Source organism: Mandrillus leucophaeus, unplaced genomic scaffold, assembly GCF_000951045.1.
Source record: "Mandrillus leucophaeus isolate KB7577 unplaced genomic scaffold, Mleu.le_1.0 Scaffold104, whole genome shotgun sequence".
Lineage (NCBI taxonomy): Eukaryota > Metazoa > Chordata > Mammalia > Primates > Cercopithecidae > Mandrillus > Mandrillus leucophaeus.
The window spans coordinates 962520-970280 of NW_012098543.1; the positions used below are offsets into that span (position 1 = coordinate 962520).

Sequence of the window (7761 nt, forward strand, 5' to 3'; positions counted from 1 at the left end):
CCGGGTGAGGTGGCGAGCGCCTGTAGTCCCAGCTACTCGGGAGGCTGAGGCAGGAGAATGGCGTGAACCCGGGAGGCAGAGCTTGCAGTGAGCTGAGATCTGGCCATTGCACTTCAGCCTGGGTGACACAGCCAGACTCCGTCTCAAAAAAAAAAAAAAAGAGAGAGACTGATGGGCAAAGGGAACTCCAGATGGGGGTGGGAGGGCATGAGAGACAGCTCTGAGCCTAGACCTGAACGAGGAGGAAAGGGACAGTGTCGTGATCATTTAGGGACATAGGGTAAGAGCAGGGACAATGACCTGAGACAGGAAGGGTTTTGATGTTTGGGAAAAGAGAAAGCAAATGTGACTGGGGCAGAGGGATTCAGGAGACGGGGGCAAGCTCCCAGGAGGAGGCTGGACACTGGCAGGGGCCCTGGACACAGGGCTGTGGAGCCACAGTGAGGAATTGGGCTTTTGTCCTGGGGAACACGGGAAGCCGGAGAAGGGTTCCCTGCCAGGGACTGACATGACTGCTTTAGATTTCGCTGTGATATCCTCATACAGAGAAAGGCCCCGAAGATGGTCTCTGTGTTTGAGTCTATACCTCTGTTTCTTCCATTCTTTTGCGTTTTATTTATTTGTCATTTTTAGGGTACTGCATCCCATTTAAAATTCTAATTACAACTGGTCACTCCCCTCTCCCAGAAGAAAAGCCACACCCAGACACACACTCTATTTTGCCAATCATTTCAGGAGCCAGGGTCACTCGAATTGAGCTTTTCTGGTCTAGCCCTTCATCTCCAAGTTGCAGGGAGGCTCACTGGGGCTCAGAGAAAGAGAAATTTTCACTAAGTTACCCTGAGAAGGTCTGAGATGAGTGAGAAGGTGTGCCTGAATTCTTACATGGGGGCCTGGAAGGGCTAATGGGAAGGGTTGGTCTTTAACACCCCTATCCTTGAAAATTAGAGAAGCATCTTTCACATGCCTGGGCTAAAGAAACTTCTTTTGCAAGGTTCTGATGCCATTGATTCCCGACATTTAATTCTTCCTTACAAGAAAATCACACTTACAGTTATAAAATGCAGAAGTGTGAACACACAGCTATTGACCTTGAAAACGGTGAAAAGAAGGTCAGCTGTAGAACTAAGACATAAGCAAATTTTTTCAATCAAGAATACATGGGTGGCCAGGTGCAATGGATCATGCCTGTCATCTCAGCACTGTGGGAGGTAGAGGCAGGTGGATCACCCAAGGTCAGGAGTTTGAGACGAGCCTGGCCAACATTGTGAAACCCCGTCTCTACTAAAAATCCAAAAATTTAGCCAGGTGTGGTGGCGGGTGCCTGTAATCCCAGGTACTTGGGAGGCTGAGGCAGGAGAATCACTTGAACCCAGGCGGCAGAGGTTGTAGTAAGCCTAGATCGCATCATTGCACTCTAGCCTGAACAAAAAGAGTAAAACACCATCTCAAAAAATACATATATATACATGGGTGCTTTTAGAATAGCATTCCATTTTGGGGAAAACCTGAGGCAGGGCTTGCTAGTCTGATATAATATAAAAAGAGTCTTGGAACATGCTGGGGTCCAGGAGCTGGGGTCCAGAGTTAAAACCCCTTGTGGCCTTGGAACACCAAGCTCTGTGCCAAAGGGTGGAAGGTTGCCCTGCTGCACCACAATCTAAGCCCAGGGCATAAAATGCCTCATGGCTTGGATGGAATCCAGGGCTCAGGGCATAAAACCCCTTGTGGCCTCTGGAATGTGCCCAGACTTGCTGGTTCCTTGCTTCTACCACTCCCAGGCTCATAAAATGATTATATCTTAAACTAGAAGAACATGTTCCCCGTGATCTCAAGTACAGAACATGTTCCATATAAATGCTAAACCACACACCTGTAGATCATGTGCTGGATGCACCACTTCCTTTCAACCCCCACAGTCGCACCACCTGCTTCTTTGTTTGACCACCAATAACTAGTGTGGGCTTCCAGAGCTCAGGTCTTTTGCAGCCTCCATACTAGCATTGGCCCCCTGGACCCACCTTATGCATCCTTAACTTGTCTTTTCTCAATCCTTTGACTCCGCCGGACTTCGTAGCCCTGACAGCCTGGTGTTGGGTGTGGCCACCCCAACAGTTCCATGCCAATCCATCCCATCTTTCAACATTAGTCCAGAAGGGACCAGAGGGCCCAGAGGGAAGCATGCACTTAATAGATCACAGCTCAAGATGTTCACAGATGACATAAGGAAAGAAAACTGAAAAACAGACTAACTGGTTAAACTACATTTTGATGTTAAGGTAAAAGGTCACTGACATCTTTACCAGGTACACACTGACACAATCAACCTTCTGTATTAGGTACCAAAGGTTTCCAATAAATAATAAAGACCGGAAAGCATACAGACCTCGATCTCAACCGGACGCAACTAGTTTCAAACAGAAACTATTTTGAAATTGTTTTTTAAAAAATCTAACAAATTCTGGGGTCAACAGGAAAATAACTGGAGAATGTACAGAAAAAAAATGATGTCAGCTGATTATAGGATGTGACAAAGGCATCTTTCAGAAGTGATTATGTATTTTTTTTTAATCACAACATGCTTTTTACAGACATTATGCATTATGCTCATATTCCCTTAAATGTTGTTTCCAAAGGTGCTCAGCCTCTAGCCTAGCTAGAATCTCCGGGAAAAGGCAGAGAAAGTTTGGTGAAAAAGAGGCAGGGGAGGAGGGGGCGGTGCAAAGAGAAAGTAGCCTTCCAGTCAAAGATCAGCCCTCAGGTAAAGGTCAGCTTCGGGCAGGCTGGCCTCAGGCAGAGTCAGGGTCAGAGGAAGGAGCAGCAGCAGGGGGGACTGGGGCATTCTACATCTCATTCAGGTCTAGCAGAGTCTGGTCCCGCATCCTTTGTGTACAGAGGTGTTCCTCTTTGGTGCATTTCACTTTATCTTCCAAGTCATCAATTGTCTTTTTGAGTTTGGCTACTGATCTCTTAGCAAGCTCAGCACGGGTCTCTGCCTCCTTGAGATTATCAGTAAGAATCTTCACCTCTTCCTCACATTTGTCTTCTTTTTGAGAGTACTTTTCTTCAGCTGCACTCAAGACACTTCAGGTTCTGGTGTGTCAGTCTGATCTGCTCATCCATCTCCCAGCAACGGGACTCTGCCAGCTCAGCTCGTTCTTCTGTGCCTTCCATGTCTCCTTCAATGATCACCAACTTACGAGTCACCTCTTCATACTTCCTATCTGCCTCTTCTGCAATGTGCTTAGCTTCTTTGAGTTGGATTTCCTGGAGTTCCATCTTTTCTTCAATTTGTAAAGTCCAGTTTTCAATAACCTTTATACCTCTCTCACTCTCCTCAGCAGTTTTTTCCACTTCTTCCAGCTTTTGCAGTGCTGTGGCCAGGCGCTCCTCAGCACAGTCCAGCTCCTCTTCAACAAGCTGGATCCTACCATTCAAGGAGGCCACCTCAGCCTCAGCCTGTTCCTGGGCCCACATTTCTCCCTTAGCTTCTCGCTGGAGGCGCTCGGCTCGCTCCTCTGCATCATCTGCCTGCTGCTGCAGAACCTGGATCTTGCGCTTCACTGCCTCAATGGTGGAGATCCCAGTCATGGTGCCCACTCAGCTACGCGTGTGCTCCGGTTGCTGCCTCCTCCATTTGGCATTGCAGCCTCCTCTCCCATGATTATGTATTAAAAGAGAAATTTTGAAAACTAAGATTTATCTTAGCCGGGTGTGGTCGCTCATGTCTGTAATCCCAGCACTTTGGGGGAGCCGAGGTGAGTAGATCACCTGAGGTCAGGAGTTCGAGGCCAGCCTGGCCAACATGGTGAAACCTCATCTCTGCTAAAAGTACAAAAATTAGCTGGTCATGGTGGCACGGGCCTGTAGACCCACACACTCTGGAGGTTGAGGCAAAAGAATCGCTTGAAGCCAGGAGGCGGAGTTTGCAGTGAACTGAGATCATGCCACTACACTCCAGCCTAGGTGACTGCGCGAGATTCTGCCAAAAAAAAAAAAAAAAAAGAGTAAAGAAAGAAATGAAGAGGAAACAAAGAAAATAAAGTAAATCTATTACACGAGAACAAATGCACTTTTGATGTCCCTTTTGTTTTTTATTTTTTGTTTGCTTGTTTGCTTTTGTGAGATGGAGACTTGCTCTGCCACCCAGGCTGCCGTGCACTAGCACAATTTCGGCTCATTGCAGCCTCTACCTCCCAGGTTTAAGCAATTCTTGTGCCTCAGCCTCCCCAGTAACTGTGACTACAGGTGCACACCACCACGCCTGGCTAACTTTTGTATTTTTAGTAGAGACCGGGTTTCACCATGTTGGCCAGGCTTGTCTTGAACCCCTGACCTTAGGTGATCCACTCGCCTCTGTCTCCCAAAGTGCTGGGGTTACTGGCAGTAGCCACCACGTTTTGATGTCCCTTGTAAAAAGTTCTATGTAGGCCAGGTGCGGTGGCTCAGGTCTGTAATCCCAGTGCTTTGGGAGGTGAAGGCAGGAAGATCCTTTGAGCTCAGGATTTTGAGACCAGCCTGGGAAACACAGTGAAACCCATTTCTACAAAAAAAACCATTGAAAACTTGCCCGACTTGGTGGCTCATGTCTGTGGTCCCAGCTACTCAGGAAGCTGAGGTAGGAGATCGCTTGAGCCCAGGAGGTCGAGGCTGCAGTTAGAAGAGATCACGCTGCACTCCATCCTGGGCGTTAGAGCCAGGCCCTGTCCCAAAATATTAATTATTAATTAATTTAATATTAATTAATTGCGTAATTATTACATCATAATTGTATTATGTAATTATCACATCATAACTGTATTATGTAATTATCACATCATAATTGTATTATGTAATCATCACATCATAATTGTATTATGTAATTATCACATCATAATTGTATTATGTAATCATCACATCATAATTGTATTATGTAATTATTACATCATAATTGTATCATGTAATTATCACATCATAATTGTATTATGTAATTATCACATCATAATTGTATGATGTAATAACAGAAACGGATTTTTTTCCCTCACATCACTGCACCACTTCCTACCCCACCCTGCAAAAAGGGAATAGAGTAATTCACAACTGAATAAGTCACTGTCCTCTGGCTGAATAGGGATTCCAAGTGGAAGCTGACCTCTATGCCAAGATTTATAGGATGTACATGCCTTATAGATAGGAATTTTAAAATTCTCAATCTCATCCGTATAATTTAAACAAATTTTAAGTTATTAGATTATATACACAGAAGTCAACATGTCACAGGTAATCATATCCAATGAACTCACCCACTCATCTGAACCCAAAGTCGCCCATCCCTTTATTCTTTTGAGACAGGGTCTCGCTCTGTTGACCAGGCTGGAGTGCAGTGGCATGATCTCGGCTGACAGCAGCCTGGACTTCCTAGGCTCAAGTGATCCTCCTGCCTCGGCCTCCAGAGTAGTTGGGAGTATAGGGTGCACCATCATGCCTGGTTAAATTTATTTGTTTATTTATTTTTGGCTGAGACAGGGGTCTCACTATGTCGCCCAGGCTGGTCTCGAACTCCTGGACTCAAGCAATCCCCTTGCCCCAGTCTCTGAAAATGGTGGGATTACAGGAATGAGCCACTGCACCCAGCCCCTTTTTCAGGCACCAATGCAACCTCACACTCAAGAAGAAGAAAAATTATTATTTCAGTTAGTTAAAGAAATTCCTGGCGTATAGGCTGAGGACAACCCACCTGGGTTAGCTGTAAATCACGCACCAGTAGTAGAATTAAAGCCAGGAGCAACTCCCGTTCAGGTTCATCAGTACCCAGTTCCTCAAAAGTCCATACAGGGCATCTGCAAACATTTAGAATGGCTCTATAAACATAAGATTCTAGTCCAATGCCAGTCGCCTTAGAACACCCCACTTCTGCCAGTTCAGAAGCCATTGCCAGGGCCACAGTCTAATGAACATAGGCCGGTGCAAGATTTGCATGTTGTAAACCAGGCCACGGTAACTATCCATCCAGTGGTACCTAATCCGTACACTTTGACTGGACTTATTCCAGCAAGAGCTAGTTTACAGTCTTAGACTTAAAAGATGCTTTCTTTTGTATCTGTCTGGCAGCAGTTAGTCAGCTGATGTTTGCATTTCATAAGACAAAGAAGCATCACAGTTCACCTGGACCAGACTCCCACGAAGGTTTAAACACTTTCCCACAATCTTTTTTTTTTTTTTTTTTTGAGATGGAGTCTTGCTGTGTCACCCAGGCTGAAGTGCAGTGGTGCAATCTCAGCTCACTGCAACCTCTGCCCCCGGGTTCAAGCAATTCTCCTGCCTCAGCCTCTCGAGTAGCTAGGATTGCAGGTGCCCGCCACCGCACCAGGCCAGTTATTGTATTTTTAGTAGAGACGGGGTTTCTCCATCTTGGCCAGTCTGGTCTTGGACTCCTGACCTCGTGATCCACCCGCCTCGGCCGCCCAAAGTGTTGGGATGACCGGTGCGAGCCACCAGGCCTGGTTCTCTCCCACAATCTTTAGAGGGACATTGGCCTCAGACCTCATGGCCTATACCCCACCAAATAACAACTGCGCCTTGCTACAGTCTGTAGATGAGCTTCTTTTGCCGGCCCCAACCTCAGAGAGCTGTTATTGGGGAACCCAGGATCTCCTCCATCCCCTATAGAATGTAAGTTACAAAATATCAAAAAGTAAAGCCCAAATTTGCCATGAAGAGGTTACATATCTAGGTGTCATAGTGAGCCACGAGGTACATGGCTTGGTTATGAGTGGAAGCAAGCCGTTCGCCCGCTTCCGGCCCTGACCACCCTACATCAAACAGGAATTTGTAGAGACAGCAAGATTCTGCCGCATCTGGATTCCAAAGTTCCCACTGATGGCTAATATGATCGTTAATATGAAGCCACAAAAGGAGGAGAAAAGGAGACCTTCCTTTGAAAAACTAATCAAGAAATAGCCCTCAAACAGATCAAGGAAGCTTTAACTAAGGCCCCAGCCTTAACACTACCAGACATAAGTAAGCTTTTCTTTCTGTATGTTCATGAATGAAAAAGAACGGCTATAAGGGCTCCGACTCAACTTATAGGATCATGGCATCACCCAGTGGCATATTTATCCAAACAACTAGACTCTGTGGTGTTAACATGGCCTCTTTGCCTCAAGGCATTAGCTGCCACCATCTTGTTAACACAAGAAGATAGCAAATTAACTTTAGGATGGCAACTAAGCATCCGGGTGCCACATTCAGTCATAACTGTGATGGATCAAAGAAGGCATCATTAGTTATCAAACCCAAGGATGACTCGGTACCAAGGGCTTCTATGTGAAAACCCTTATACAACTTTAGAACAGTAAACACCCTAAACCTGGCTACTCTGCTCCCAGTCAAACCGGGAGCTCCCCTCCATGACTGTGTCAAAACAGTAGATGGGGTATTCCCCAGTGAGAAAGATCTTACAGACAGACCTCTCAGAGACCCAGATGTCAAGTACTTCACAGGTGGAAGCAGTTCGGTGCTAGAACAGGTTCCACGTGCCAGGTATGCAGTGGTAACGTTAGACTCAGTAGTAGAGGCTCAGCCTCTGTCCACTGGAACATCAGCTCAAAACGCAGAATTAATAGCCCTGACAAGAGCACTGTTGCTAGAAAAGACAAGAAAGTCAAGTTTATACTAATTCTCAGTATGCTTTTACTACATTGCATGGACATGGAACTACATATTAACAGAGAGAGGAAACAGCTAGAGGATTAACTAACAGCTAGAGAAAAGAAATAAAGT

At 45.9% G+C, this 7761-nt stretch overlaps 1 pseudogene across 1 annotated transcript; it reads right to left on the reverse strand.

The window, feature by feature from the left end:
* Positions 1-2256: 2256 nt before the first annotated feature.
* LOC105539409 lies at positions 2257-3591 on the reverse strand (annotated as a pseudogene). The gene has a single exon (XR_001006042.1). The product of XR_001006042.1 is annotated as a tropomyosin alpha-3 chain pseudogene (transcript).
* Positions 3592-7761: the final 4170 nt, after the last annotated feature.